This window comes from Pseudophryne corroboree, unplaced genomic scaffold (genome assembly GCF_028390025.1).
Source record: "Pseudophryne corroboree isolate aPseCor3 unplaced genomic scaffold, aPseCor3.hap2 scaffold_218, whole genome shotgun sequence".
Taxonomy (NCBI): domain Eukaryota; kingdom Metazoa; phylum Chordata; class Amphibia; order Anura; family Myobatrachidae; genus Pseudophryne; species Pseudophryne corroboree.
The window spans coordinates 380,038-406,830 of NW_026968826.1; the positions used below are offsets into that span (position 1 = coordinate 380,038).

Below are 26,793 nucleotides of genomic sequence, written 5' to 3' on the forward strand. Positions count from 1 at the left end.
CCAGCTCTAGCCCAACTCCTACTTACCTGCCAGGTGAGATACTATGATCATGAAGGTGCTTCTCCCAGGGCAAGGCTCACCCATTGCACTCTGGGTGTGCTGCCCCTGCGATTTCCCCAAATGTGGGAAACTTGACTGCATAATTTGTGTTTCCCCTGGTCGGCTCTCGTGTAATTCAGATCTCTTTGTCTCAGGTCTCTCTCCAACCTAGTTTGCTGTCTGTTTCCACTTCTCTTTTCTTCAGCCGCTCCCTTCTATACCCTTGTGCACTATCCTGACTTCTCCTCCCGTCTGCTTACTTTGTGCCTTCCAATGCACAATGCAAACTACAGGTAGTGCTGCAGGGCCCACACCCTTTTACTTGCCTTACAGAGCAGCTCTGGAGATGTTACAGTGCCCAGCTGCTGCAAGAAATCAGCTTGAATGCTTCAGGGGATGGGGCATGGCCAACATGAGCCCCACACCAAAGGAGGGTGGAGGTGTTTAATGCGAACTAGGGGTCATCCAAGCACCGCAAAAGGCCGCCATGCCCTGCACGCTCCTTTTCTCTTTTCATATGCAGATGAGGGTTGAAGCCAACTTTGACCCACTGCTTGGATGACATCACCGTATGCAAATCCGTCTTCTGCAGAACTTCCCCCAGGAATGCTTGCACTAGTTGTTGCATTTGGTTTGTTGTTTGGGGGTGCTTCAGTATTAGGCAGCCTTCTGCCCTCCCATGTTCATCTGAAAATATGTGTTCTCCCTGCAGTTGTTGTCCCCAGATGAGAGTTCCCTTGTGCTGCCTCAGTTGAATCTCCTTTACTTGACAGAGATGTGCATGAGCAGCGGCCCTCCCCAGCCCTATTCCAAATCATACTTATTTTGCATAGGAGATACCATGGTCATGAAGATTGTTCTCCCAGGGTGAGGTTCATTCATTGCATTTTGGGTATGCTGACCCCTGTGATTTCCCCAAATGTGGGAAACTTGACTGCATTATTTGTGGTAGTGGGGGACTGTGTTTGTGCTTTCCTCTGGTCAGCTCTGGTAAAAGTCAGATTTCTTTGTCTCAGATTTTCCTCTAGCCTTGTTCTTCTTTCGAGAGTTCCCTTGTGCTGCCTCAGTTGGATCTCCTTCAGTTTACAGGGGGGTACCCGAGCAGCGATCCTCCCCAGCTCTAGCCCAACTCCTACTTACCTGCCAGGTGAGATACTATGATCATGAAGGTGCTTCTCCCAGGGCAAGGCTCACCCATTGCACTCTAGGTGTGCTGCTCCTGCGATTTCCCCAAATGTGGGAAACTTGACTGCATAATTTGTGTTTCCCCTGGTCGGCTCTCGTATAATTCAGATCTCTTTGTCTCTGGTCTCTCTCCAGCCTAGTTTGCTGTCTGTTTCCACTTCTCTTTTCTTGAGCCGCTCCCTTCTATGCCCTTGCGCACTATCCTGACTTCTCCTCCTGTCTGCTTACTTTGTGCCTTCCAACGCACAATGCGAACTACAGGTAGTGCTGCAGGGCCCACACCCTTTTACTTGCCTTACAGAGCAGCTCTGGAGCTGTTACAGTGCCCAGCTGCTGCAAGAAATCAGCTTGAATGCTTCAGGGGCTGGGGCATAGCCAACATGAGCCCCACACCAAAGGAGGGTGGAGGTGTTTAATGCAAACTAGGGGTCAGCCAAGTGCCGCAAAAGGCCGCCATGCCCTGCACGCCCCTTTTCTCTTTTCATATGCAGACGAGGGTTGAAGCCAACTTTGACCCACTGCTTGGATGACATCACCATATGCAAATCCATCTGCGGCAGGCCTTCCCCCAGGAATGCTTGCACTAGTTGTTGCATTTGGTTTGTTGTTTGGGGGTGCTTCAGTATTAGGCAGCTTTCTGCCCTCCCATGTTCATCTGAAAATATATGTTCTCCCTGCAGTTGTTGTCCCCAGATGAGAGTTCCCTTGTGCTGCCTCAGTTGAATCTCCTTTACTTGACAGAGATGTGCATGAGCAGCGGCCCTCCCCAGCCCTATTCCAAATCATACTTATTTTGCATAGGAGATACCATGGTCATGAAGATTTTTCTCCCAGGGTGAGGTTCATTCATTGCATTTTGGGTATGCTGACCCCTGTGATTTCCCCAAATGTGGGAAACTCAACTGCATTATTTGTGGTAGTGGGGGACTGTGTTTGTGCTTTCCTCTGGTCAGCTCTAGTAAAAGTCAGATTTCTTTGTCTCACATTTTCCTCTAGCCTTGTTCTTCTTTCGAGAGTTCCCTTGTGCTGCCTTTGTTGGATCTCCTTCACTTTACAGGGGGGTACCCGAGCAGCGACCCTCCCCAGCTCTAGCCCAACTCCTACTTACCTGCCAGGTGAGATACTATGATCATTAAGGTGCTTCTCCCAGGGCAAGGCTCACCCATTGTACTCTGGGTGTGCTGCTCCTGCGATTTCCCCAAATGTGGGAAACTTGACTGCATAATTTGTGTTTCCCCTCGTCGGCTCTCGTATAATTCAGATCTCTTTGTCTCAGGTCTCTCTCCAGCCTAGTTTGCTGTCTGTTTCCACTTCTCTTTTCTTCAGCCGCTCCCTTCTATACCCTTGTGCACTATCCTGACTTCTCCTCCCGTCTGCTTACTTTGTGCCTTCCAATGCACAATGCAAACTACAGGTAGTGCTGCAGGGCCCACACCCTTTTACTTGCCTTACAGAGCAGCTCTGGAGCTGTTACAGTGCCCAGCTGCTGCAAGAAATCAGCTTGAATGCTTCAGGGGCTGGGGCATAGCCAACATCAGCCCCACACCGAAGGAGGGTGGAGGTGTTTAATGCAAACTAGGGGTCAGTCAAGCGCCGCAAAAGGCCACCATGCCCTGCACGCCCCTTTTCTGTTTTCATATGCAGATGAGGGTTGAAGCCAACTTTGACCCACTGCTTGGATGACATCACCATATGCAAATCCATCTGCGGCAGGCCTTCCCCCAGGAATGCTTGCACTAGTTGTTGCATTTGGTTTGTTGTTTGGGGGTGCTTCAGTATTAGGCAGCCTTCTGCTGCACCCTGCTTTGGTGTGGGGCTCATGTTGGCCATGCCCCATCCCCTGAAGCTTTCAAGCAGATTTCTTGCAGCAGCTGGGCACTGTAACAGCTCAAGAGCTGCTCTGTAAGGCAAGTAAAAGGGTGTGGGCCCTGCAGCACTACCTGTAGTTTGCATTGTGCATTGGAAGGCACAAAGTAAGCAGACGGGAGGAGAAGTCAGGATAGTGCACAAGGGTATAGAAGGGAGCGGCTGAAGAAAAGAGAAGTGGAAACAGACAGCAAACTAGGCTGGAGAGAGATCTGAGACAAAGAGATCTGAATTATACGATAGCCGACCAGGGGAAACACAAATTATGCAGTCAAGTTTCCCACATTTGGGGAAATCGCAGGGGCAGCACACCCAGAGTGCAATGGGTGAGCCTTGCCCTGGGAGAAGCACCTTCATGATCATAGTATCTCACCTGGCAGGTAAGTATGAGTTGGGCTAGAGCTGGGGAGGGTCGCTGCTCGGGCACCCCCCTGTTAAGTGAAGGAGATCCAACTGAGGCAGCACAAGGGAACTCTCAAAAGAAGAACAAGGCTAGAGGAAGATCTGAAACAAAGAAATCTGACTTTTACCAGAGCTGACCAGAAGAAAACACAAACACAGTCCCCCACTACCACAAATAAAGCAGTCGAGGTGAGGTTCATTCATTGCATTTTGGGTATGCTGACCCCTGTGATTTCCCCAAATGTGGGAAACTCGACTGCTTTATTTGTGGTAGTGGGGGACTGTGTTTGTGTTTTCTTCTGGTCAGCTCTGGTAAAAGTCAGATTTCTTTGTTTCAGATCTTCCTCTAGCCTTGTTCTTCTTTTGAGAGTTCCCTTGTGCTGCCTCAGTTGGATCTCCTTTCACTTAACAGGGGGGTGCCCGAGCAGCGACCCTCCCCAGCTCTAGCCCAACTCCTACTTACCTGCCAGGTGAGATACTATGATCATGAAGGTGCTTCTCCCAGGGCAAGGCTCACCCATTGCACTCTGGGTGTGCAGCCCCTGCGATTTCCCCAAATGTGGGAAACTTGACTGCATAATTTGTGTTTCCCCTGGTCGGCTCTCGTATAATTCAGATCTCTTTGTCTCAGATCTCTCTCCAGCCTAGTTTGCTGTCTGTTTCCACTTCTCTTTTCTTCAGCCGCTCCCTTCTATACCCTTGTGCACTATCCTGACTTCTCCTCCCGTCTGCTTACTTTGTGCCTTCCAATGCACAATGCAAACTACAGGTAGTGCTGCAGGGCCCACACCCTTTTACTTGCCTTACAGAGCAGCTCTGGAGCTGTTACAGTGCCCAGCTGCTGCAAGAAATCTGCTTGAATGCTTCAGGGGATGGGACATGGCCAACATGAGCCCCACACCAAAGGAGGGTGGAGCAGAAGGCTGACTAATACTGAAGCACCCCCAAACAACAAACCAAATGCAACAACTAGTGCAAGCATTCCTGGGGGAAGGCCTGCCGCAGATGGATTTGCATATGGTGATGTCATCCAAGCAGTGGGTCAAAGTTGGCTTCAACCCTCGTCTGCATATGAAAACAGAAAAGGGGCGTGCAGGGCATGGTGGCCTTTTGCGGCGCTTGACCGACCCCTAGTTTGCATTAAACACCTCCACCCTCCTTCGGTGTGGGGCTCATGTTGGCTATGCCCCAGCCCCTGAAGCATTCAAGCTGATTTCTTGCAGCAGCTGGGCACTGTAACAGCTCCAGAGCTGCTCTGTAAGGCAAGTAAAAGGGTGTGGGCCCTGCAGCACTACCTGTAGTTTGCATTGTGCATTGGAAGGCACAAAGTAAGCAGACGGGAGGAGAAGTCAGGATAGTGCACAAGGGTATAGAAGGGAGCGGCTGAAGAAAAGAGAAGTGGAAACAGACAGCAAACTAGGCTGGAGAGAGACAAAGAGATCTGAATTATACGAGAGCCGACCAGGGGAAACACAAATTATGCAGTCAAGTTTCCCACATTTGGGGAAATCGCAGGAGCAGCACACCCAGAGTGCAATGGGTGAGCCTTGCCCTGGGAGAAGCACCTTCATGATCATAGTATCTCACCTGGCAGGTAAGTAGGAGTTGGGCTAGAGCTGGGGAGGGTCGCTGCTCGGGTACCCCCCTGTCAAGTGAAGGAGATCCAACTGAGGCAGCACAAGGGAACTCTCGAAAGAAGAACAAGGCAAGAGGAAAATCTGAGACAAAGAAATCTGACTTTTACCAGAGCTGACCAGAGGAAAGCACAAACACAGTCCCCCACTACCACAAATAATGCAGTTGAGTTTCCCACATTTGGGGAAATCACAGGGGTCAGCATACCCAAAATGCAATGAATGAACCTCACCCTGGGAGAACAATCTTCATGACCATGGTATCTCCTATGCAAAATAAGTATGATTTGGAATAGGGCTGGGGAGGGCCGCTGCTCTGGCACATCTCTGTCAAGTAAAGGAGATTCAACTGAGGCAGCACAAGGGAACTCTCATCTGGGGACAACAACTGCAGGGAGAACACATATTTTCAGATGAACATGGGAGGGCAGAAGGCTGCCTAATACTGAAGCACCCCCAAACAACAAACCAAATGCAACAACTAGTGCAAGCATTCCTGGGGGAAGTTCTGCAGAAGACGGATTTGCATACGGTGATGTCATACAAGCAGTGGGTCAAAGTTGGCTTCAACCCTCATCTGCATATGAAAAGAGAAAAGGGGCGTGCAGGGCATGGCGGCCTTTTGCGGTGCTTGGATGACCCCTAGTTCGCATTAAACACCTCCACCCTCCTTTGGTGTGGGGCTCATGTTGGCCATGCCCCATCCCCTGAAGCATTCAAGCAGATTTCTTGCAGCAGCTGGGCACTGTAACAGCTCCAGAGCTGCTCTGTAAGGCAAGTAAAAGGGTGTGGGCCCTGCAGCACTACCTGTAGTTTGCATTGTGCATTGGAAGGCACAAAGTAAGCAGACGGGAGGAGAAGTCAGGATAGTGCACAAGGGTATAGAAGGGAGCGGCTGAAGAAAAGAGAAGTGGAAACAGACAGCAAACTAGGCTGGAGAGAGACCTGAGACAAAGAGATCTGAATTATACGAGAGCCGACCAGGGGAAACACAAATTATGCAGTCAAGTTTCCCACATTTGGGGAAATCGCAGGGGCAGCACACCCAGAGTGCAATGGGTGAGCCTTGCCCTGGGAGAAGCACCTTCATGATCATAGTATCTCACCTGGCAGGTAAGTAGGAGTTGGGCTAGAGCTGGGGAGGGTCTCTGCTCGGGCACCCCCCTGTCAAGTGAAGGAGATCCAACTGAGGCAGCACAAGGGAACTCTCAAAAGAAGAACAAGGCTCTGAAACAAAGAAATCTGTCTTTTACCAGAGCTGACCAGAGGAAAACACAAACACAGTCCCCCACTACCACAAATAAAGCAGTCGAGTTTCCCACATTTGGGGAAATCACAGGGGTCAGCATACCCAGAATGCAATGAATGAACCTCACCCTGGGAGAATAATCTTCATGACCATGGTATCTCCTATGCAAAATAAGTATGATTTGGGATAGAGCTGGGGAGGGCCGCTGCTCAGGCACATCTCTGTCAAGTTAAGGAGATTCAACTGAGGCAGCACAAGGGAACTCTCATCTAGGGACAACAACTGCAGGGAGAACACATATTTTCAGATGAACATGGGAGGGCAGACGGCTGCCTAATACTGAAGCACCCCCAAACAACAAACCAAATGCAACAACTAGTGCAAGCATTCCTGGGAGAAGGCCTGCCGCAGATGGATTTGCATATGGTGATGTCATCCAAGCAGTGGGTCAAAGTTGGCTTCAACCCTCGTCTGCATATGAAAACAGAAAAGGGGCGTGCAGGGCATGGTGGCCTTTTGCTGCGCTTGTCTGACCCCTAGTTTGCATTAAACACCTCCACCCTTCTTCGGTGTGGGGCTCATGTTGGCTATGCCCCAGCCCCTGAAGCATTCAAGCTGATTTCTTGCAGCAGCTTGGCACTGCAACAGCTCCAGAGCTGTTCTGTAAGGCAAGTAAAAGGGTGTGGGCCCTGCAGCACTACCTGTAGTTTGCATTGTGCATTGGAAGGCACAAAGTAAGCAGACGGGAGGAGAAGTCAGGATAGTGCACAAGGGTATAGAAGGGAGCGGCTGAAGAAAAGAGAAGTGGAAACAGACAGCAAACTAGGCTGGAGAGAGACCTGAGACAAAGAGATCTGAATTATACGAGAGCCGACCAGGGGAAACACAAATTATGCAGTCAAGTTTCCCACATTTGGGGAAATCGCAGGAGCAGCACACCCAGAGTACAATGGGTGAGCCTTGCCCTGGGAGAAGCACCTTCATGATCATAGTATCTCACCTGGCAGGTAAGTAGGAGTTGGGCTAGAGCTGGGGAGGGTCGCTGCTCGGGTACCCCCCTGTAAAGTGAAGGAGATCCAACTGAGGCAGCACAAGGGAACTCTCGAAAGAAGAACAAGGCTAAAGGAAAATCTGAGACAAAGAAATCTGACTTTTACCAGAGCTGACCAGAGGAAAGCACAAACACAGTCTCCCACTACCACAAATAATGCAGTCAAGTTTCCCACATTTGGGGAAATCACAGGGGTCAGCATACCCAAAATGCAATGAATGAACCTCACCCTGGGAGAAAAATCTTCATGACCATGGTATCTCCTATGCAAAATAAGTATGATTTGGAATAGGGCTGGGGAGTGCCGCTGCTCATGCACATCTCTGTCAAGTAAAGGAGATTCAACTGAGGCAGCACAAGGGAACTCTCATCTTGGGACAACAACTGCAGGGAGAACATATATTTTCAGATGAACATGGGAGGGCAGAAGGCTGCCTAATACTGAAGCACCCCCAAACAACAAACCAAATGCAACAACTAGTGCAAGCATTCCTGGGGGAAGGCCTGCCGCAGATGGATTTGCATATGGTGATGTCATCCAAGCAGTGGGTCAAAGTTGGCTTCAACCCTCGTCTGCATATGAAAAGAGAAAAGGGGCGTGCAGGGCATGGTGGCCTTTTGCGGCGCTTGGCTGACCCCTAGTTTGCATTAAACACCTCCACCCTCCTTTGGTGTGGGGCTCATGTTGGCTATGCCCCAGCCCCTGAAGCATTCAAGCTGATTTCTTGCAGCAGCTGGGCACTGTAACAGCTCCAGAGCTGCTCTGTAAGGCAAGTAAAAGGGTCTGGGCCCTGCAGCACTACCTGTAGATCGCATTGTGCGTTGGAAGGCACAAAGTAAGCAGACAGGAGGAGAAGTCAGGATAGTGCGCAAGGGCATAGAAGGGAGCGGCTCAAGAAAAGAGAAGTGGAAACAGACAGCAAACTAGGCTGGAGAGAGACCTGAGACAAAGAGATCTGAATTATACGAGAGCCGACCAGGGGAAACACAAATTATGCAGTCAAGTTTCCCACATTTGGGGAAATCGCAGGGGCAGCACACCCAGAGTGCAATGGGTGAGCCTTGCCCTGGGAGAAGCACCTTCATGATCATAGTATCTCACCTGGCAGGTAAGTAGGAGTTGGGCTAGAGCTGGGGAGGGTCGCTGTTCGGGCACCCCCCTGTCAAGTGAAAGAGATCCAACTGAGGCAGCACAAGGGAACTCTCGAAAGAAGAACAAGGCTAGAGGAAGATCTGAGACAAAGAAATCTGACTTTTTCCAGAGCTGACCAGAGGAAAGCACAAACACAGTCCCCCACTACCACAAATAATGCAGTCGAGTTTCCCACATTTGGGGAAATCACAGGGGTCAGCATACCCAGAATGCAATGAATGAACCTCACCTTGGGAGAACAATCTTCATGACCATGGTATCGCCTATGCAAAATAAGTATGATTTGGGATAGGGCTGGGGAGGGCCGCTGCTCAGGCACATCTCTGTCAAGTAAAGGAGATTCAACTGAGGCAGCACAAGGGAACTCTCATCTGGGGACAACAACTGCAGGGAGAACACATATTTTCAGATGAACATGTGAGGGCAGAAGGCTGCCTAATACTGAAGCACCCCCAAACAACAAACCAAATGCAACAACTAGTGCAAGCATTCCTGGGGGAAGGCCTGCAGCAGATGGATTTGCATATGGTGATGTCATCCAAGCAGTGGGTCAAAGTTGGCTTCAACCCTCGTCTGCATATGAAAAGAGAAAAGGGGCGTGCAGGGCATGGCGGCCTTTTGCAGCGCTTGGATGACCCCTAGTTTGCATTACACACCTCCACCCTCCTTCGGTGTGGGGCTCATGTTGGCTATGCCCCAGCCCCTGAAGCATTCAAGCTGATTTCTTGCAGCAGCTGGGCACTGTAACTGCTCCAGAGCTACTCTGTAAGGCAAGTAAAAGGGTGTGGGCCCTGCAGCACTACCTGTAGTTCGCATTGTGCGTTGGAAGGCACGAAGTAAGCAGACGGGAGAAGTCAGGATAGTGCGCAAGGGCATAGAAGGGAGCGGCTCAAGAAAAGAGAAGTGGAAACAGACAGCAAACTAGGCTGGAGAGAGACCTGAGACAAAGAGATCTGAATTATACGAGAGCCGACGAGGGGAAACACAAATTATGCAGTCACGTTTCCCACATTTGGGGAAATCGCAGGAGCAGCACACCCAGAGTGCAATGGTTGAGCCTTGCCCTGGGAGAAGCACCTTCATGATCATAGTATCTCACCTGGCAGGTAAGTAGGAGTTGGGCTAGAGCTGGGGAGGGTCGCTGCTCGGGTTCCCCCCTGTGAAGTGAAGGAGATCCAACTGAGGCAGCACCAGGGAACTCTCGAAAGAAGAACAAGGCTAGAGGAAGATCTGAGACAAAGAAATCTGACTTTTACCAGAGCTGACCAGAGGAAAGCACAAACACAGTCTCCCACTACCACAAATAATGCAGTCAAGTTTCCCACATTTGGGGAAATCACAGGGGTCAGCATACCCAAAATGCAATGAATGAACCTCACCCTGGGAGAAAAATCTTCATGACCATGGTATCTCCTATGCAAAATAAGTATGATTTGGAATAGGGCTGGGGAGGGCCGCTGCTCATGCACATCTCTGTCAAGTAAAGGAGATTCAACTGAGGCAGCACAAGGGAACTCTCATCTTGGGACAACAACTGCAGGGAGAACATATATTTTCAGATGAACATGGGAGGGCAGAGGACTGCCTAATACTGAAGCACCCCCAAACAACAAACCAAATGCAACAACTAGTGCAAGCATTCCTGGGGGAAGGCCTGCCGCAGATGGATTTGCATATGGTGATGTCATCCAAGCAGTGGGTCAAAGTTGGCTTCAACCCTCGTCTGCATATGAAAAGAGAAAAGGGGCGTGCAGGGCATGGTGGCCTTTTGCGGCGCTTGGCTGACCCCTAGTTTGCATTAAACACCTCCACCCTCCTTTGGTGTGGGGCTCATGTTGGCTATGCCCCAGCCCCTGAAGCATTCAAGCTGATTTCTTGCAGCAGCTGGGCACTGTAACAGCTCCAGAGCTGCTCTGTAAGGCAAGTAAAAGGGTGTGGGCCCTGCAGCACTACCTGTAGTTCGCATTGTGCGTTGGAAGGCACAAAGTAAGCAGACAGGAGGAGAAGTCAGGATAGTGCGCAAGGGCATAGAAGTAAGCGGCTCAAGAAAAGAGAAGTGGAAACAGACAGCAAACTAGGCTGGAGAGAGATCTGAGACAAAGAGATCTGAATTATACGAGAGCCGACCAGGGGAAACACAAATTATACAGTCAAGTTTCCCACATTTGGGGAAATCGCAGGAGCAGCACACCCAGAGTGCAATGGGTTAGCCTTGCCCTGGGAGAAGCACCTTCATGATCATAGTATCTCACCTGGCAGGTAAGTAGGAGTTGGGCTAGAGCTGGGGAGGGTCGCTGCTAGGGTACCCCCCTGTAAAGTGAAGGAGATCCAATTAAGGCAGCACAAGGGAACTCTCGAAAGAAGAACAAGGCTAGAGGAAAATCTGAGACAAAGAAATCTGACTTTTACCAGAGCTGACCAGAGGAAAGCACAAACACAGTCCCCCACTACCACAAATAATGCAGTTGAGTTTCCCACATTTGGGGAAATCACAGGGGTCAGCATACCCAAAATGCAATGAATGAACCTCACCCTGGGAGAAAAATCTTCATGACCATGGTATCTCCTATGAAAAATAAGTATGATTTGGAATAGGGCTGGGGAGGGCCGCTGCTCATGCACATCTCTGTCAAGTAAAGGAGATTTAACTGAGGCAGCACAAGGGAACTCTCATCTGGGGACAACAACTGCAGGGAGAACACATATTTTCAGATGAACATGGGAGGGCAGAAGGCTGCCTAATACTGAAGCACCCCCAAACAACAAACCAAATGCAACAACTAGTGCAAGCATTCCTGGGGGAAGTTCTGCAGAAGACGGATTTGCATACGGTGATGTCATCCAAGCAGTGGGTCAAAGTTGGCTTCAACCCTCATCTGCATATGAAAAGAGAAAAGGGGCGTGCAGGGCATGGCGGCCTTTTGCGGTGCTTGGATGACCCCTAGTTCGCATTAAACACCTCCACCCTCCTTTGGTGTGGGGCTCATGTTGGCCATGCCCCATCCCCTGGAGCATTCAAGCTGATTTCTTGCAGCAGCTGGGCACTGTAACAGCTCCAGAGCTGCTCTGTAAGGCAAGTAAAAGGGTGTGGGCCCTGCAGCACTACCTGTAGTTTGCATTGTGCATTGGAAGGCACAAAGTAAGCAGACGGGAGGAGAAGTCAGGATAGTGCACAAGGGTATAGAAGGGAGCGGCTGAAGAAAAGAGAAGTGGAAACAGACAGCAAACTAGGCTGGAGAGAGACCTGAGACAAAGAGATCTGAATTATACGAGAGCCGACCAAGGGAAACACAAATTATGCAGTCAAGTTTCCCACATTTGGGGAAATCGCAGGGGCAGCACACCCAGAGTGCAATGGGTGAGCCTTGCCCTGGGAGAAGCACCTTCATGATCATAGTATCTCACCTGGCAGGTAAGTAGGAGTTGGGCTAGAGCTGGGGAGGGTCGCTGTTCGGGCACCCCCCTGTCAAGTGAAAGAGATCCAACTGAGGCAGCACAAGGGAACTCTCGAAAGAAGAACAAGGCTAGAGGAAGATCTGAGACAAAGAAATCTGACTTTTTCCAGAGCTGGCCAGAGGAAAGCACAAACACAGTCCCCCACTACCACAAATAATGCAGTCGAGTTTCCCACATTTGGGGAAATCACAGGGGTCAGCATACCCAGAATGCAATGAATGAACCTCACCCTGGGAGAACAATCTTCATGACCATGGTATCGCCTATGCAAAATAAGTATGATTTGGGATAGGGCTGGGGAGGGCCGCTGCTCAGGCACATCTCTGTCAAGTAAAGGAGATTCAACTGAGGCAGCACAAGGGAACTCTCATCTGGGGACAACAACTGCAGGGAGAACACATATTTTCAGATGAACATGTGAGGGCAGAAGGCTGCCTAATACTGAAGCACCCCCAAACAACAAACCAAATGCAACAACTAGTGCAAGCATTCCTGGGGGAAGGCCTGCAGCAGATGGATTTGCATATGGTGATGTCATCCAAGCAGTGGGTCAAAGTTGGCTTCAACCCTCGTCTGCATATGAAAAGAGAAAAGGGGCGTGCAGGGCATGGCGGCCTTTTGCAGCGCTTGGATGACCCCTAGTTTGCATTACACACCTCCTCCCTCCTTCTGTGTGGGGCTCATGTTGGCTATGCCCCAGCCCCTGAAGCATTAAAGCTGATTTCTTGCAGCAGCTGGGCACTGTAACTGCTCCAGAGCTACTCTGTAAGGCAAGTAAAAGGGTGTGGGCCCTGCAGCACTACCTGTAGTTCGCATTGTGCGTTGGAAGGCACGAAGTAAGCAGACGGGAGAAGTCAGGATAGTGCGCAAGGGCATAGAAGGGAGCGGCTCAAGAAAAGAGAAGTGGAAACAGACAGCAAACTAGGCTGGAGAGAAACCTGAGACAAAGAGATCTGAATTATACGAGAGCCGACGAGGGGAAACACAAATTATGCAGTCAAGTTTCCCACATTTGGGGAAATCGCAGGAGCAGCACACCCAGAGTGCAATGGTTGAGCCTTGCCCTGGGAGAAGCACCTTCATGATCATAGTATCTCACCTGGCAGGTAAGTAGGAGTTGGGCTAGAGCTGGGGAGGGTCGCTGCTCGGGTTCCCCCCTGTGAAGTGAAGGAGATCCAACTGAAGCAGCACCAGGGAACTCTCGAAAGAAGAACAAGGCTAGAGGAAGATCTGAGACAAAGAAATCTGACTTTTACCAGAGCTGACCAGAGGAAAGCACAAACACAGTCCCCCACTACCACAAATAATGCAGTCGAGTTTCCCACATTTGGGAAAATCACTGGGGTCAGCATACCCAGAATGCAATGAATGAACCTAACCCTGGGAGAACAATCTTCATGACCATGGTATCTCCTATGCAAAATAAGTATGATTTGGGATAGGGCTGGTGAGGGCCGCTGCTCAGGCACATCTCTGTCAAGTAAAGGAGATTCAACTGAGGCAGCACAAGGGAACTCTCATCTGGGGACAACAACTGCAGGGAGACCACATCTTTTCAGATGAACATGGGAGGGCGGAAGGCTGCCTAATACTGAAGCACCATCAAATATCAAACCATGGCCCTCATTCCGAGTTGATCGCTCGCAAGGCGATTTTAGCAGAGTTACACACGCTAAGCCGCCGCCTACTGGGAGTGAATCTTAGCTTCTTAAAATTGCGACCGATGTATTCGCAATATTGCGATTACAAACTACTTAGCAGTTTCAGAGTAGCTTCAGACTTACTCTGCATCTGCGATCAGTTCAGTGCTTGTCGTTCCTGGTTTGACGTCACAAACACTCCCAGAGTTCGCCCAGACACTCCCCCGTTTCTCCGGCCACTCCTGCGTTTTTTCCGGAAACTGTAGCGTTTTTTCCCACACGCCCATAAAACGGCCTGTTTCCGCCCAGTAACACCCATTTCCTGTCAATCACATTACGATCGCCGGAGCGAAGAAAAAGCCGTGAGTAAAAATACTTTCTTCATTGTAAAATTACTTGGCGCAGTCGCAGTGCGAATATTGCGCATGCGTACTAAGCAGAATTTCACTGCGATGCGATGAAATTTACAGAGCGAACGACTCGGAATGAGGGCCCATATGCAACAACTAGTACAAGCACTCCTGGGGGAAGGTCTGCAGCAGACGGATTTGCATACGGTGATGTAAATCCAAGCAGTGGGCCAAAGTTGACTGGAACCCTCATCTGCATATGAAAAGAGAAAAGGGGCATGCAGGGCATGGCGGCCTTTTGCAGTGCTTGGATGACCCCTAGTTCGCATTAAACACCCCCACCCTCCTTTGGTGTGGGGCTCATGTTGGCCATGCCCCATCCCCTGATGCATTCAAGCTGATTTCTTGCAGCAGCTGGGCACTGTAACAGCTCCAGAGCTGTTCTGTAAGGCAAGTAAAAGTGTGTGGGCCCTGCAGTACCACCTGTTGTTCGCATTGTGCGTTGGAAGGCACAAATTAAGCAGACGGGAGGAGAAGTCAGGATAGTGCGCAAGGGCATTCTTTTCTCTTAGTCCGGGGGCAAGGCTTCCACTTCTCTTTTCTTCAGCCGCTCCCTTCTATACCCTTGTGCACTATCCTGACTTCTCCTCCCGTCTGCTTACTTTGTGCCTTCCAATGCACAATGCAAACTACAGGTAGTGCTGCAGGGCCCACACCCTTTTACTTGCCTTACAGAGCAGCTCTGGAGCTGTTACAGTGCCCAGCTGCTGCAAGAAATCAGCTTGAATGCTCCAGGGGATGGGGCATGGCCAACATGAGCCCCACACCAAAGGAGGGTGGAGGTGTTTAATGCGAACTAGGGGTCATCCAAGCACCGCAAAAGGCCGCCATGCCCTGCACGCCCCTTTTCTCTTTTCATATGCAGATGAGGGTTGAAGCCAACTTTGACCCACTGCTTGGATGACATCACCGTATGCAAATCCGTCTTCTGCAGAACTTCCCCCAGGAATGCTTGCACTAGTTGTTGCATTTGGTTTGTTGTTTGGGGGTGCTTCAGTATTAGGCAGCCTTCTGCCCTCCCATGTTCATCTGAAAATATGTGTTCTCCCTGCAGTTGTTGTCCCCAGATGAGAGTTCCCTTGTGCTGCCTCAGTTAAATCTCCTTTACTTGACAGAGATGTGCATGAGCAGCGGCCCTCCCCAGCCCTATTCCAAATCATACTTATTTTGCATAGGAGATACCATGGTCATGAAGATTTTTCTCCCAGGGTGAGGTTCATTCATTGCATTTTGGGTATGCTGACCCCTGTGATTTCCCCAAATGTGGGAAACTCAACTGCATTATTTGTGGTAGTGGGGGACTGTGTTTGTGCTTTCCTCTGGTCAGCTCTGGTAAAAGTCAGATTTCTTTGTCTCAGATTTTCCTCTAGCCTTGTTCTTCTTTCGAGAGTTCCCTTGTGCTGCCTTAATTGGATCTCCTTCACTTTACAGGGGGGTACCCTAGCAGCGACCCTCCCCAGCTCTAGCCCAACTCCTACTTACCTGCCAGGTGAGATACTATGATCATGAAGGTGCTTCTCCCAGGGCAAGGCTAACCCATTGCACTCTGGGTGTGCTGCTCCTGCGATTTCCCCAAATGTGGGAAACTTGACTGTATAATTTGTGTTTCCCCTGGTCGGCTCTCGTATAATTCAGATCTCTTTGTCTCAGATCTCTCTCCAGCCTAGTTTGCTGTCTGTTTCCACTTCTCTTTTCTTGAGCCGCTTACTTCTATGCCCTTGCGCACTATCCTGACTTCTCCTCCTGTCTGCTTACTTTGTGCCTTCCAACGCACAATGCGAACTACAGGTAGTGCTGCAGGGCCCACACCCTTTTACTTGCCTTACAGAGCAGCTCTGGAGCTGTTACAGTGCCCAGCTGCTGCAAGAAATCAGCTTGAATGCTTCAGGGGCTGGGGCATAGCCAACATGAGCCCCACACCAAAGGAGGGTGGAGGTGTTTAATGCAAACTAGGGGTCAGCCAAGCGCCGCAAAAGGCCACCATGCCCTGCACGCCCCTTTTCTCTTTTCATATGCAGACGAGGGTTGAAGCCAACTTTGACCCACTGCTTGGATGACATCACCATATGCAAATCCATCTGCGGCAGGCCTTCCCCCAGGAATGCTTGCACTAGTTGTTGCATTTGGTTTGTTGTTTGGGGGTGCTTCAGTATTAGGCAGTCCTCTGCCCTCCCATGTTCATCTGAAAATATATGTTCTCCCTGCAGTTGTTGTCCCAAGATGAGAGTTCCCTTGTGCTGCCTCAGTTGAATCTCCTTTACTTGACAGAGATGTGCATGAGCAGCGGCCCTCCCCAGCCCTATTCCAAATCATACTTATTTTGCATAGGAGATACCATGGTCATGAAGATTTTTCTCCCAGGGTGAGGTTCATTCATTGCATTTTGGGTATGCTGACCCCTGTGATTTCCCCAAATGTGGGAAACTTGACTGCATTATTTGTGGTAGTGGGAGACTGTGTTTGTGCTTTCCTCTGGTCAGCTCTGGTAAAAGTCAGATTTCTTTGTCTCAGATCTTCCTCTAGCCTTGTTCTTCTTTCGAGAGTTCCCTGGTGCTGCCTCAGTTGGATCTCCTTCACTTCACAGGGGGGAACCCGAGCAGCGACCCTCCCCAGCTCTAGCCCAACTCCTACTTACCTGCCAGGTGAGATACTATGATCATGAAGGTGCTTCTCCCAGGGCAAGGCTCAACCATTGCACTCTGGGTGTGCTGCTCCTGCGATTTCCCCAAATGTGGGAAACGTGACTGCATAATTTGTGTTTCCCCTCGTCGGCTCTCGTATAATTCAGATCTCTTTGTCTCAGGTCTCTCTCCAGCCTAGTTTGCTGTCTGTTTCCACTTCTCTTTTCTTGAGCCGCTCCCTTCTATGCCCTTGCGCACTATCCTGACTTCTCCCGTCTGCTTACTTCGTGCCTTCCAATGCACAATGCGAACTACAGGTAGTGCTGCAGGGCCCACACCCTTTTACTTGCCTTACAGAGTAGCTCTGGAGCAGTTACAGTGCCCAGCTGCTGCAAGAAATCAGCTTGAATGCTTCAGGGGCTGGGGCATAGCCAACATGAGCCCCACACCGAAGGAGGGTGGAGGTGTGTAATGCGAACTAGGGGTCATCCAAGCGCTGCAAAAGGCCGCCATGCCCTGCACGCCCCTTTTCTCTTTTCATATGCAGACGAGGGTTGAAGCCAACTTTGACCCACTGCTTGGATGACATCACCATATGCAAATCCATCTGCTGCAGGCCTTCCCCCAGGAATGCTTGCACTAGTTGTTGCATTTGGTTTGTTGTTTGGGGGTGCTTCAGTATTAGGCAGCCTTCTGCCCTCACATGTTCATCTGAAAATATGTGTTCTCCCTGCAGTTGTTGTCCCCAGATGAGAGTTCCCTTGTGCTGCCTCAGTTGAATCTCCTTTACTTGACAGAGATGTGCCTGAGCAGCGGCCCTCCCCAGCCCTATCCCAAATCATACTTATTTTGCATAGGCGATACCATGGTCATGAAGATTGTTCTCCCAAGGTGAGGTTCATTCATTGCATTCTGGGTATGCTGACCCCTGTGATTTCCCCAAATGTGGGAAACTCGACTGCATTATTTGTGGTAGTGGGGGACTGTGTTTGTGCTTTCCTCTGGTCAGCTCTGGAAAAAGTCAGATTTCTTTGTCTCAGATCTTCCTCTAGCCTTGTTCTTCTTTCGAGAGTTCCCTTGTGCTGCCTCAGTTGGATCTCTTTCACTTGACAGGGGGGTGCCCGAACAGCGACCCTCCCCAGCTCTAGCCCAACTCCTACTTACCTGCCAGGTGAGATTCTATGATCATGAAGGTGCTTCTCCCAGGGCAAGGCTCACCCATTGCACTCTGGGTGTGCTGCCCCTGCGATTTCCCCAAATGTGGGAAACTTGACTGCATAATTTGTGTTTCCCCTGGTCGGCTCTCGTATAATTCAGATCTCTTTGTCTCAGGTCTCTCTCCAGCCTAGTTTGCTGTCTGTGTCCACTTCTCTTTTCTTGAGCCGCTCCCTTCTATGCCCTTGCGCACTATCCTGACTTCTCCTCCTGTCTGCTTACTTTGTGCCTTCCAACGCACAATGCGATCTACAGGTAGTGCTGCAGGGCCCAGACCCTTTTACTTGCCTTACAGAGCAGCTCTGGAGCTGTTACAGTGCCCAGCTGCTGCAAGAAATCAGCTTGAATGCTTCAGGGGCTGGGGCATAGCCAACATGAGCCCCACACCAAAGGAGGGTGGAGGTGTTTAATGCAAACTAGGGGTCAGCCAAGCGCCGCAAAAGGCCACCATGCCCTGCACGCCCCTTTTCTCTTTTCATATGCAGACGAGGGTTGAAGCCAACTTTGACCCACTGCTTGGATGACATCACCATATGCAAATCCATCTGCGGCAGGCCTTCCCCCAGGAATGCTTGCACTAGTTGTTGCATTTGGTTTGTTGTTTGGGGGTGCTTCAGTATTAGGCAGCCTTCTGCCCTCCCATGTTCATCTGAAAATATATGTTCTCCCTGCAGTTGTTGTCCCAAGATGAGAGTTCCCTTGTGCTGCCTCAGTTGAATCTCCTTTACTTGACAGAGATGTGCATGAGCAGCGGCCCTCCCCAGCCCTATTCCAAATCATACTTATTTTGCATAGGAGATACCATGGTCATGAAGATTTTTCTCCCAGGGTGAGGTTCATTCATTGCATTTTGGGTATGCTGACCCCTGTGATTTCCCCAAATGTGGGAAACTTGACTGCATTATTTGTGGTAGTGGGAGACTGTGTTTGTGCTTTCCTCTGGTCAGCTCTGGTAAAAGTCAGATTTCTTTGTCTCAGATTTTCCTTTAGCCTTGTTCTTCTTTCGAGAGTTCCCTTGTGCTGCCTCAGTTGGATCTCCTTCACTTTACAGGGGGGTACCCGAGCAGCGACCCTCCCCAGCTCTAGCCCAACTCCTACTTACCTGCCAGGTGAGATACTATGATCATGAAGGTGCTTCTCCCAGGGCAAGGCTCACCCATTGTACTCTGGGTGTGCTGCTCCTGCGATTTCCCCAAATGTGGGAAACTTGACTGCATAATTTGTGTTTCCCCTGGTCGGCTCTCGTATAATTCAGATCTCTTTGTCTCAGGTCTCTCTCCAGCCTAGTTTGCTGTCTGTTTCCACTTCTCTTTTCTTCAGCCGCTCCCTTCTATACCCTTGTGCACTATCCTGACTTCTCCTCCCGTCTGCTTACTTTGTGCCTTCCAATGCACAATGCAAACTACAGGTAGTGCTGCAGGGCCCACACCCTTTTACTTGCCTTACAGAGCAGCTCTGGAGCTGTTGCAGTGCCAAGCTGCTGCAAGAAATCAGCTTGAATGCTTCAGGGGCTGGGGCATAGCCAACATGAGCCCCACACCGAAGAAGGGTGGAGGTGTTTAATGCAAACTAGGGGTCAGACAAGCACAGCAAAAGGCCACCATGCCCTGCACGCCCCTTTTCTGTTTTCATATGCAGACGAGGGTTGAAGCCAACTTTGACCCACTGCTTGGATGACATCACCATATGCAAATCCATCTGCGGCAGGCCTTCCCCCAGGAATGCTTGCACTAGTTGTTGCATTTGGTTTGTTGTTTGGGGGTGCTTCAGTATTAGGCAGCCGTCTGCCCTCCCATGTTCATCTGAAAATATGTGTTCTCCCTGCAGTTGTTGTCCCTAGATGAGAGTTCCCTTGTGCTGCCTCAGTTGAATCTCCTTAACTTGACAGAGATGTGCCTGAGCAGCGGCCCTCCCCAGCTCTATCCCAAATCATACTTATTTTGCATAGGAGATACCATGGTCATGAAGATTATTCTCCCAGGGTGAGGTTCATTCATTGCATTCTGGGTATGCTGACCCCTGTGATTTCCCCAAATGTGGGAAACTCGACTGCTTTATTTGTGGTAGTGGGGGACTGTGTTTGTGTTTTCCTCTGGTCAGCTCTGGTAAAAGTCAGATTTCTTTGTTTCAGAGCCTTGTTCTTCTTTTGAGAGTTCCCTTGTGCTGCCTCAGTTGGATCTCCTTCACTTGACAGGGGGGTGCCCGAGCAGAGACCCTCCCCAGCTCAAGCCCAACTCCTACTTACCTGCCAGGTGAGATACTATGATCATGAAGGTGCTTCTCCCAGGGCAAGGCTCACCCATTGCACTCTGGGTGTGCTGCCCCTGCGATTTCCCCAAATGTGGGAAACTTGACTGCATAATTTGTGTTTCCCCTGGTCGGCTCTCGTATAATTCAGATCTCTTTGTCTCAGGTCTCTCTCCAGCCTAGTTTGCTGTCTGTTTCCACTTCTCTTTTCTTCAACCGCTCCCTTCTATACCCTTGTGCACTATCCTGACTTCTCCTCCCGTCTGCTTACTTTGTGCCTTCCAATGCACAATGCAAACTACAGGTAGTGCTGCAGGGCCCACACCCTTTTACTTGCCTTACAGAGCAGCTCTGGAGCTGTTACAGTGCCCAGCTGCTGCAAGAAATCAGCTTGAATGCTTCAGGGGATGGGGCATGGCCAACATGAGCCCCACACCAAAAGAGGGTGGAGGTGTTTAATGCGAACTAGGGGTCATCCAAGCACCGCAAAAGGCCGCCATGCCCTGCACGCCCCTTTTCTCTTTTCATATGCAGATGAGGGTTGAAGCCAACTTTGACCCACTGCTTGGATGACATCACCGTATGCAAATCCGTCTTCTGCAGAACTTCCCCCAGGAATGCTTGCACTAGTTGTTGCATTTGGTTTGTTGTTTGGGGGTGCTTCAGTATTAGGCAGCCTTCTGCCCTCCCATGTTCATCTGAAAATATGTGTTCTCCCTGCAGTTGTTGTCCCCAGATGAGAGTTCCCTTGTGCTGCCTCAGTTGAATCTCCTTTACTTGACAGAGATGTGCCAGAGCAGCGGCCCTCCCCAGCCCTATTCCAAATCATACTTATTTTGCATAGGAGATACCATGGTCATGAAGATTGTTCTCCCAGGGTGAGGTTCATTCATTGCATTTTGGGTATGCTGACCCCTGTGATTTCCCCAAATGTGGGAAACTCAACTGCATTATTTGTGGTAGTGGGGGACTGTGTTTGTGCTTTCCTCTGGTCAGCTCTGGTAAAAGTCAGATTTCTTTGTCTCAGATTTTCCTCTTGCCTTGTTCTTCTTTCGAGAGTTCCCTTGTGCTGCCTCAGTTGGATCTCCTTCACTTGACAGGGGGGTACCCGAGCAGCGACCCTCCCCAGCTCTAGCCCAACTCCTACTTACCTGCCAGGTGAGATACTATGATCATGAAGGTGCTTCTCCCAGGGCAAGGCTCACCCATTGCACTCTGGGTGTGCTGCTCCTGCGATTTCCCCAAATGTGGGAAACTTGACTGCATAATTTGTGTTTCCCCTGGTCGGCTCTCGTATAATTCAGATCTCTTTGTCTCTCTCCAGCCTAGTTTGCTGTCTGTTTCCACTTCTCTTTTCTTCAGCCGCTCCCTTCTATACCCTTGTGCACTATCCTGACTTCTCCTCCCGTCTGCTTACTTTGTGCCTTCCAATGCACAATGCAAACTACAGGTAGTGCTGCAGGGCCCACACCCTTTTACTTGCCTTACAGAGCAGCTCTGGAGCTGTTACAGTGCCCAGCTGCTGCAAGAAATCAGCTTGAATGCTTCAGGGGCTGGGGCATAGCCAACATGAGCCCCACACCGAAGGAGGGTGGAGGTGTTTAATGCAAACTAGGGGTCGGTCAAGCGCCGCAAAAGGCCACCATGCCCTGCACGCCCCTTTTCTGTTTTCATATGCAGACGAGGGTTGAAGCCAACTTTGACCCACTGCTTGGATGACATCACCATATGCAAATCCATCTGCGGCAGGCCTTCCCCCAGGAATGCTTGCACTAGTTGTTGCATTTGGTTTGTTGTTTGGGGGTGCTTCAGTATTAGTCAGCCTTCTGCTCCACCCTCCTTTGGTGTGGGGCTCATGTTGGCCATGTCCCATCCCCTGAAGCATTCAAGCAGATTTCTTGCAGCAGCTGGGCACTGTAACAGCTCCAGAGCTGCTCTGTAAGGCAAGTAAAAGGGTGTGGGCCCTGCAGCACTACCTGTAGTTTGCATTGTGCATTGGAAGGCACAAAGTAAGCAGACGGGAGGAGAAGTCAGGATAGTGCACAAGGGTATAGAAGGGAGCGGCTGAAGAAAAGAGAAGTGGAAACAGACAGCAAACTAGGCTGGAGAGAGATCTGAGACAAATAGATCTGAATTATACGAGAGCCGACCAGGGGAAACACAAATTATGCAGTCAAGTTTCCCACATTTGGGGAAATCGCAGGGGCTGCACACCCAGAGTGCAATGGGTGAGCCTTGCCCTGGGAGAAGCACCTTCATGATCATAGTATCTCACCTGGCAGGTAAGTAGGAGTTGGGCTAGAGCTGGGGAGGGTCGCTGCTCGGGCACCCCCCTGTTAAGTGAAGGAGATCCAACTGAGGCAGCACAAGGGAACTCTCAAAAGAAGAACAAGGCTAGAGGAAGATCTGAAACAAAGAAATCTGACTTTTACCAGAGCTGACCAGAAGAAAACACAAACACAGTCCCCCACTACCACAAATAAAGCAGTCGAGTTTCCCACATTTGGGGAAATCACAGGGGTCAGCATACCCAAAATGCAATGAATGAACCTCACCTCGACTGCTTTATTTGTGGTAGTGGGGGACTGTGTTTGTGTTTTCTTCTGGTCAGCTCTGGTAAAAGTCAGATTTCTTTGTTTCAGATCTTCCTCTAGCCTTGTTCTTCTTTTGAGAGTTCCCTTGTGCTGCCTCAGTTGGATCTCCTTCACTTAACAGGGGGGTGCCCGAGCAGCGACCCTCCCCAGCTCTAGCCCAACTCATACTTACCTGCCAGGTGAGATACTATGATCATGAAGGTGCTTCTCCCAGGGCAAGGCTCACCCATTGCACTCTGGGTGTGCTGCCCCTGCGATTTCCCCAAATGTGGGAAACTTGACTGCATAATTTGTGTTTCCCCTGGTCGGCTATCGTATAATTCAGATCTCTTTGTCTCAGATCTCTCTCCAGCCTAGTTTGCTGTCTGTTTCCACTTCTCTTTTCTTCAGCCGCTCCCTTCTATACCCTTGTGCACTATCCTGACTTCTCCTCCCGTCTGCTTACTTTGTGCCTTCCAATGCACAATGCAAACTACAGGTAGTGCTGCAGGGCCCACACCCTTTTACTTGCCTTACAGAGCAGCTCTTGAGCTGTTACAGTGCCCAGCTGCTGCAAGAAATCTGCTTGAAAGCTTCAGGGGATGGGGCATGGCCAACATGAGCCCCACACCAAAGCAGGGTGCAGCAGAAGGCTGCCTAATACTGAAGCACCCCCAAACAACAAACCAAATGCAACAACTAGTGCAAGCATTCCTGGGGGAAGGCCTGCCGCAGATGGATTTGCATATGGTGATGTCATCCAAGCAGTGGGTCAAAGTTGGCTTCAACCCTCATCTGCATATGAAAACAGAAAAGGGGCGTGCAGGGCATGGTGGCCTTTTGCGGCGCTTGACTGACCCCTAGTTTGCATTAAACACCTCCACCCTCCTTCGGTGTGGGGCTGATGTTGGCTATGCCCCAGCCCCTGAAGCATTCAAGCTGATTTCTTGCAGCAGCTGGGCACTGTAACAGCTCCAGAGCTGCTCTGTAAGGCAAGTAAAAGGGTGTGGGCCCTGCAGCACTACCTGTAGTTTGCATTGTGCATTGGAAGGCACAAAGTAAGCAGACGGGAGGAGAAGTCAGGATAGTGCACAAGGGTATAGAAGGGAGCGGCTGAAGAAAAGAGAAGTGGAAACAGACAGCAAACTAGGCTGGAGAGAGACCTGAGACAAAGAGATCTGAATTATACGAGAGCCGACGAGGGGAAACACAAATTATGCAGTCAAGTTTCCCACATTTGGGGAAATCGCAGGAGCAGCACACCCAGAGTACAATGGGTGAGCCTTGCCCTGGGAGAAGCACCTTAATGATCATAGTATCTCACCTGGCAGGTAAGTAGGAGTTGGGCTAAAGCTGGGGAGGGTCGCTGCTCGGGTACCCCCCTGTAAAGTGAAGGAGATCCAACAAAGGCAGCACAAGGGAACTCTCGAAAGAAGAACAAGGCTAGAGGAAAATGTGAGACAAAGAAATCTGACTTTTACTAGAGCTGACCAGAGGAAAGCACAAACACAGTCCCCCACTACCACAAATAATGCAGTTGAGTTTCCCACATTTGGGGAAATCACAGGGGTCAGCATACCCACAATGCAATGAATGAACCTCACCCTGGGAGAAAAATCTTCATGACCATGGTATCTCCTATGCAAAATAAGTATGATTTGGAATAGGGCTGGGGAGGGCCGCTGCTCATGCACATCTCTGTCAAGTAAAGGAGATTCAACTGAGGCAGCACAAGGGAACTCTCATCTGGGGACAACAACTGCAGGGAGAACATATATTTTCAGATGAACATGGGAGGGCAGAAAGCTGCCTAATACTGAAGCACCCCCAAACAACAAACCAAATGCAACAACTAGTGCAAGCATTCCTGGGGGAAGGCCTGCCGCAGGTGGATTTGCATATGGTGATGTCATCCAAGCAGTGGGTCAAAGTTGGCTTCAACCCTCGTCTGCATATGAAAAGAGAAAAGGGGCGTGCAGGGCATGGTGGCCTTTTGCGGCACTTGGCTGACCCCTAGTTTGCATTAAACACCTCCACCCTCCTTTGGTGTGGGGCTCATGTTGGCTATGCCCCAGCCCCTGAAGCATTCAAGCTGATTTCTTGCAGCAGCTGGGCACTGTAACAGCTCCAGAGCTGCTCTGTAAGGCAAGTAAAAGGGTGTGGGCCCTGCAGCACTACCTGTAGTTCGCATTGTGCGTTGGAAGGCACAAAGTAAGCAGACAGGAGGAGAAGTCAGGATAGTGCGCAAGGGCATAGAAGGGAGCGGCTCAAGAAAAGAGAAGTGGAAACAGACAGCAAACTAGGCTGGAGAGAGACCTGAGACAAAGAGATCTGAATTATACGAGAGCCGACCAGGGGAAACACAAATTATGCAGTCAAGTTTCCCACATTTGGGGAAATCGCAGGAGCAGCACACCTAGAGTGCAATGGGTGAGCCTTGCCCTGGGAGAAGCACCTTCATGATCATAGTATCTCACCTGGCAGGTAAGTAGGAGTTGGGCTAGAGCTGGGGAGGATCGCTGCTCGGGTACCCCCCTGTAAACTGAAGGAGATCCAACTGAGGCAGCACAAGGGAACTCTCGAAAGAAGAACAAGGCTAGAGGAAAATCTGAGACAAAGAAATCTGACTTTTACCAGAGCTGACCAGAGGAAAGCACAAACACAGTCCCCCACTACCACAAATAATGCAGTCAAGTTTCCCACATTTGGGGAAATCACAGGGGTCAGCATACCCAAAATGCAATGAATGAACCTCACCCTGGGAGAACAATCTTCATGACCATGGTATCTCCTATGCAAAATAAGTATGATTTGGAATAGGGCTGGGGAGGGCCGCTGCTCATGCACATCTCTGTCAAGTAAAGGAGATTCAACTGAGGCAGCACAAGGGAACTCTCATCTGGGGACAACAACTGCAGGGAGAACACATATTTTCAGATGAACATGGGAGGGCAGAAGGCTGCCTAATACTGAAGCACCCCCAAACAACAAACCAAATGCAACAACTAGTGCAAGCATTCCTGGGGGAAGTTCTGCAGAAGACGGATTTGCATACGGTGATGTCATCCAAGCAGTGGGTCAAAGTTGGCTTCAACCCTCATCTGCATATGAAAAGAGAAAAGGAGCGTGCAGGGCATGGCGGCCTTTTGCGGTGCTTGGATGACCCCTAGTTCGCATTAAACACCTCCACCCTCCTTTGGTGTGGGGCTCATGTTGGCCATGCCCCATCCCCTGAAGCATTCAAGCAGATTTCTTGCAGCAGCTGGGCACTGTAACATCTCCAGAGCTGCTCTGTAAGGCAAGTAAAAGGGTGTGGGCCCTGCAGCACTACCTGTAGTTTGCATTGTGCATTGGAAGGCACAAAGTAAGCAGACGGGAGGAGAAGTCAGGATAGTGCACAAGGGTATAGAAGGGAGCGGCTGAAGAAAAGAGAAGTGGAAACAGACAGCAAACTAGGTTGGAGAGAGACCTGAGACAAAGAGATCTGAATTACACGAGAGCCGACCAGGGGAAACACAAATTATGCAGTCAAGTTTCCCACATTTGGGGAAATCGCAGGGGCAGCACACCCAGAGTGCAATGGGTGAGCCTTGCCCTGGGAGAAGCACCTTCATGATCATAGTATCTCACCTGGCAGGTAAGTAGGAGTTGGGCTAGAGCTGGGGAGGGTCTCTGCTTGGGCACCCCCCTGTCAAGTGAAGGAGATCCAACTGAGGCAGCACAAGGGAACTCTCGAAAGAAGAACAAGGCTAGAGGAAGATCTGAACAAAGAAATCTGACTTTTACCAGAGCTGACCAGAGGAAAACACAAACACAGTCCCCCACTACCACAAATAAAGCAGTCGAGTTTCCCACATTTGGGGAAATCACAGGGGTCAGCATACCCATAATGCAATGAATGAACCTCACCCTGGGAGAATAATCTTCATGACCATGGTATCTCCTATGCAAAATAAGTATGATTTGGGATAGAGCTGGGGAGGGCCGCTGCTCAGGCACATCTCTGTCAAGTAAAGGAGATTCAACTGAGGCAGCACAAGGGAACTCTCATC

The 26,793-nt window shown here is 50.2% G+C and overlaps 38 non-coding genes and 5 pseudogenes across 38 annotated transcripts; 19 read left to right on the top strand and 24 right to left on the bottom strand.

Annotated features, from left to right (window-relative positions):
- Nucleotides 1-18: 18 nt before the first annotated feature.
- Nucleotides 19-181, top strand: LOC135007180 (U1 spliceosomal RNA). The gene has a single exon (XR_010207232.1). It is a non-coding gene; the product is annotated as a U1 spliceosomal RNA (small nuclear RNA).
- Nucleotides 182-855: 674 nt separating this feature from the next.
- LOC135007018 (U1 spliceosomal RNA) lies at nucleotides 856-1,019 on the top strand. Its single transcript, XR_010207076.1, has one exon. It is a non-coding gene; the product is annotated as a U1 spliceosomal RNA (small nuclear RNA).
- A 152-nt stretch (nucleotides 1,020-1,171) lies between these two features.
- LOC135007414 (U1 spliceosomal RNA) lies at nucleotides 1,172-1,334 on the top strand. Its single transcript, XR_010207417.1, has one exon. It is a non-coding gene; the product is annotated as a U1 spliceosomal RNA (small nuclear RNA).
- A 674-nt stretch (nucleotides 1,335-2,008) lies between these two features.
- On the top strand, nucleotides 2,009-2,172 carry LOC135006966 (U1 spliceosomal RNA). The gene has a single exon (XR_010207028.1). It is a non-coding gene; the product is annotated as a U1 spliceosomal RNA (small nuclear RNA).
- Nucleotides 2,173-2,324: 152 nt separating this feature from the next.
- LOC135007404 (U1 spliceosomal RNA) lies at nucleotides 2,325-2,460 on the top strand (annotated as a pseudogene).
- An 855-nt stretch (nucleotides 2,461-3,315) lies between these two features.
- Nucleotides 3,316-3,478, bottom strand: LOC135007190 (U1 spliceosomal RNA). The gene has a single exon (XR_010207242.1). It is a non-coding gene; the product is annotated as a U1 spliceosomal RNA (small nuclear RNA).
- A 469-nt stretch (nucleotides 3,479-3,947) lies between these two features.
- On the top strand, nucleotides 3,948-4,110 carry LOC135007284 (U1 spliceosomal RNA). Its single transcript, XR_010207328.1, has one exon. It is a non-coding gene; the product is annotated as a U1 spliceosomal RNA (small nuclear RNA).
- Nucleotides 4,111-4,931: 821 nt separating this feature from the next.
- LOC135007248 (U1 spliceosomal RNA) lies at nucleotides 4,932-5,094 on the bottom strand. Its single transcript, XR_010207299.1, has one exon. It is a non-coding gene; the product is annotated as a U1 spliceosomal RNA (small nuclear RNA).
- Nucleotides 5,095-5,246: 152 nt separating this feature from the next.
- LOC135006984 (U1 spliceosomal RNA) lies at nucleotides 5,247-5,410 on the bottom strand. The gene has a single exon (XR_010207045.1). It is a non-coding gene; the product is annotated as a U1 spliceosomal RNA (small nuclear RNA).
- A 674-nt stretch (nucleotides 5,411-6,084) lies between these two features.
- On the bottom strand, nucleotides 6,085-6,247 carry LOC135007211 (U1 spliceosomal RNA). The gene has a single exon (XR_010207263.1). It is a non-coding gene; the product is annotated as a U1 spliceosomal RNA (small nuclear RNA).
- A 142-nt stretch (nucleotides 6,248-6,389) lies between these two features.
- On the bottom strand, nucleotides 6,390-6,553 carry LOC135007104 (U1 spliceosomal RNA). Its single transcript, XR_010207159.1, has one exon. It is a non-coding gene; the product is annotated as a U1 spliceosomal RNA (small nuclear RNA).
- Nucleotides 6,554-7,227: 674 nt separating this feature from the next.
- LOC135007292 (U1 spliceosomal RNA) lies at nucleotides 7,228-7,390 on the bottom strand. The gene has a single exon (XR_010207336.1). It is a non-coding gene; the product is annotated as a U1 spliceosomal RNA (small nuclear RNA).
- A 152-nt stretch (nucleotides 7,391-7,542) lies between these two features.
- Nucleotides 7,543-7,706, bottom strand: LOC135007135 (U1 spliceosomal RNA). Its single transcript, XR_010207189.1, has one exon. It is a non-coding gene; the product is annotated as a U1 spliceosomal RNA (small nuclear RNA).
- A 674-nt stretch (nucleotides 7,707-8,380) lies between these two features.
- LOC135007212 (U1 spliceosomal RNA) lies at nucleotides 8,381-8,543 on the bottom strand. Its single transcript, XR_010207264.1, has one exon. It is a non-coding gene; the product is annotated as a U1 spliceosomal RNA (small nuclear RNA).
- A 152-nt stretch (nucleotides 8,544-8,695) lies between these two features.
- Nucleotides 8,696-8,859, bottom strand: LOC135007121 (U1 spliceosomal RNA). The gene has a single exon (XR_010207175.1). It is a non-coding gene; the product is annotated as a U1 spliceosomal RNA (small nuclear RNA).
- Nucleotides 8,860-9,557: 698 nt separating this feature from the next.
- Nucleotides 9,558-9,693, bottom strand: LOC135007442 (U1 spliceosomal RNA; annotated as a pseudogene).
- A 152-nt stretch (nucleotides 9,694-9,845) lies between these two features.
- LOC135007137 (U1 spliceosomal RNA) lies at nucleotides 9,846-10,009 on the bottom strand. The gene has a single exon (XR_010207191.1). It is a non-coding gene; the product is annotated as a U1 spliceosomal RNA (small nuclear RNA).
- Nucleotides 10,010-10,683: 674 nt separating this feature from the next.
- Nucleotides 10,684-10,846, bottom strand: LOC135007346 (U1 spliceosomal RNA). The gene has a single exon (XR_010207383.1). It is a non-coding gene; the product is annotated as a U1 spliceosomal RNA (small nuclear RNA).
- Nucleotides 10,847-10,998: 152 nt separating this feature from the next.
- On the bottom strand, nucleotides 10,999-11,162 carry LOC135007081 (U1 spliceosomal RNA). Its single transcript, XR_010207137.1, has one exon. It is a non-coding gene; the product is annotated as a U1 spliceosomal RNA (small nuclear RNA).
- Nucleotides 11,163-11,836: 674 nt separating this feature from the next.
- LOC135007266 (U1 spliceosomal RNA) lies at nucleotides 11,837-11,999 on the bottom strand. The gene has a single exon (XR_010207317.1). It is a non-coding gene; the product is annotated as a U1 spliceosomal RNA (small nuclear RNA).
- A 152-nt stretch (nucleotides 12,000-12,151) lies between these two features.
- Nucleotides 12,152-12,315, bottom strand: LOC135007056 (U1 spliceosomal RNA). Its single transcript, XR_010207113.1, has one exon. It is a non-coding gene; the product is annotated as a U1 spliceosomal RNA (small nuclear RNA).
- Nucleotides 12,316-13,013: 698 nt separating this feature from the next.
- LOC135007381 (U1 spliceosomal RNA) lies at nucleotides 13,014-13,149 on the bottom strand (annotated as a pseudogene).
- A 152-nt stretch (nucleotides 13,150-13,301) lies between these two features.
- On the bottom strand, nucleotides 13,302-13,465 carry LOC135007074 (U1 spliceosomal RNA). Its single transcript, XR_010207131.1, has one exon. It is a non-coding gene; the product is annotated as a U1 spliceosomal RNA (small nuclear RNA).
- A 1,778-nt stretch (nucleotides 13,466-15,243) lies between these two features.
- On the top strand, nucleotides 15,244-15,407 carry LOC135006967 (U1 spliceosomal RNA). Its single transcript, XR_010207029.1, has one exon. It is a non-coding gene; the product is annotated as a U1 spliceosomal RNA (small nuclear RNA).
- Nucleotides 15,408-15,559: 152 nt separating this feature from the next.
- LOC135007347 (U1 spliceosomal RNA) lies at nucleotides 15,560-15,722 on the top strand. Its single transcript, XR_010207384.1, has one exon. It is a non-coding gene; the product is annotated as a U1 spliceosomal RNA (small nuclear RNA).
- A 674-nt stretch (nucleotides 15,723-16,396) lies between these two features.
- On the top strand, nucleotides 16,397-16,560 carry LOC135007139 (U1 spliceosomal RNA). The gene has a single exon (XR_010207192.1). It is a non-coding gene; the product is annotated as a U1 spliceosomal RNA (small nuclear RNA).
- Nucleotides 16,561-16,712: 152 nt separating this feature from the next.
- On the top strand, nucleotides 16,713-16,848 carry LOC135007443 (U1 spliceosomal RNA; annotated as a pseudogene).
- A 698-nt stretch (nucleotides 16,849-17,546) lies between these two features.
- On the top strand, nucleotides 17,547-17,710 carry LOC135007122 (U1 spliceosomal RNA). Its single transcript, XR_010207176.1, has one exon. It is a non-coding gene; the product is annotated as a U1 spliceosomal RNA (small nuclear RNA).
- A 152-nt stretch (nucleotides 17,711-17,862) lies between these two features.
- On the top strand, nucleotides 17,863-18,025 carry LOC135007306 (U1 spliceosomal RNA). The gene has a single exon (XR_010207349.1). It is a non-coding gene; the product is annotated as a U1 spliceosomal RNA (small nuclear RNA).
- A 674-nt stretch (nucleotides 18,026-18,699) lies between these two features.
- Nucleotides 18,700-18,863, top strand: LOC135007140 (U1 spliceosomal RNA). The gene has a single exon (XR_010207193.1). It is a non-coding gene; the product is annotated as a U1 spliceosomal RNA (small nuclear RNA).
- Nucleotides 18,864-19,015: 152 nt separating this feature from the next.
- On the top strand, nucleotides 19,016-19,178 carry LOC135007293 (U1 spliceosomal RNA). Its single transcript, XR_010207337.1, has one exon. It is a non-coding gene; the product is annotated as a U1 spliceosomal RNA (small nuclear RNA).
- Nucleotides 19,179-19,852: 674 nt separating this feature from the next.
- On the top strand, nucleotides 19,853-20,016 carry LOC135007105 (U1 spliceosomal RNA). The gene has a single exon (XR_010207160.1). It is a non-coding gene; the product is annotated as a U1 spliceosomal RNA (small nuclear RNA).
- Nucleotides 20,017-20,158: 142 nt separating this feature from the next.
- Nucleotides 20,159-20,321, top strand: LOC135007213 (U1 spliceosomal RNA). Its single transcript, XR_010207265.1, has one exon. It is a non-coding gene; the product is annotated as a U1 spliceosomal RNA (small nuclear RNA).
- A 674-nt stretch (nucleotides 20,322-20,995) lies between these two features.
- Nucleotides 20,996-21,159, top strand: LOC135006996 (U1 spliceosomal RNA). The gene has a single exon (XR_010207056.1). It is a non-coding gene; the product is annotated as a U1 spliceosomal RNA (small nuclear RNA).
- Nucleotides 21,160-21,311: 152 nt separating this feature from the next.
- LOC135007249 (U1 spliceosomal RNA) lies at nucleotides 21,312-21,474 on the top strand. Its single transcript, XR_010207300.1, has one exon. It is a non-coding gene; the product is annotated as a U1 spliceosomal RNA (small nuclear RNA).
- Nucleotides 21,475-22,295: 821 nt separating this feature from the next.
- LOC135007287 (U1 spliceosomal RNA) lies at nucleotides 22,296-22,458 on the bottom strand. Its single transcript, XR_010207331.1, has one exon. It is a non-coding gene; the product is annotated as a U1 spliceosomal RNA (small nuclear RNA).
- Nucleotides 22,459-22,926: 468 nt separating this feature from the next.
- On the top strand, nucleotides 22,927-23,089 carry LOC135007191 (U1 spliceosomal RNA). The gene has a single exon (XR_010207243.1). It is a non-coding gene; the product is annotated as a U1 spliceosomal RNA (small nuclear RNA).
- Nucleotides 23,090-23,944: 855 nt separating this feature from the next.
- LOC135007405 (U1 spliceosomal RNA) lies at nucleotides 23,945-24,080 on the bottom strand (annotated as a pseudogene).
- A 152-nt stretch (nucleotides 24,081-24,232) lies between these two features.
- LOC135007035 (U1 spliceosomal RNA) lies at nucleotides 24,233-24,396 on the bottom strand. Its single transcript, XR_010207092.1, has one exon. It is a non-coding gene; the product is annotated as a U1 spliceosomal RNA (small nuclear RNA).
- A 674-nt stretch (nucleotides 24,397-25,070) lies between these two features.
- LOC135007418 (U1 spliceosomal RNA) lies at nucleotides 25,071-25,233 on the bottom strand. Its single transcript, XR_010207421.1, has one exon. It is a non-coding gene; the product is annotated as a U1 spliceosomal RNA (small nuclear RNA).
- A 152-nt stretch (nucleotides 25,234-25,385) lies between these two features.
- Nucleotides 25,386-25,549, bottom strand: LOC135007019 (U1 spliceosomal RNA). The gene has a single exon (XR_010207077.1). It is a non-coding gene; the product is annotated as a U1 spliceosomal RNA (small nuclear RNA).
- A 674-nt stretch (nucleotides 25,550-26,223) lies between these two features.
- LOC135007181 (U1 spliceosomal RNA) lies at nucleotides 26,224-26,386 on the bottom strand. Its single transcript, XR_010207233.1, has one exon. It is a non-coding gene; the product is annotated as a U1 spliceosomal RNA (small nuclear RNA).
- Nucleotides 26,387-26,537: 151 nt separating this feature from the next.
- On the bottom strand, nucleotides 26,538-26,701 carry LOC135007116 (U1 spliceosomal RNA). Its single transcript, XR_010207171.1, has one exon. It is a non-coding gene; the product is annotated as a U1 spliceosomal RNA (small nuclear RNA).
- Between the last annotated feature and the right edge of the window lie 92 nt (nucleotides 26,702-26,793).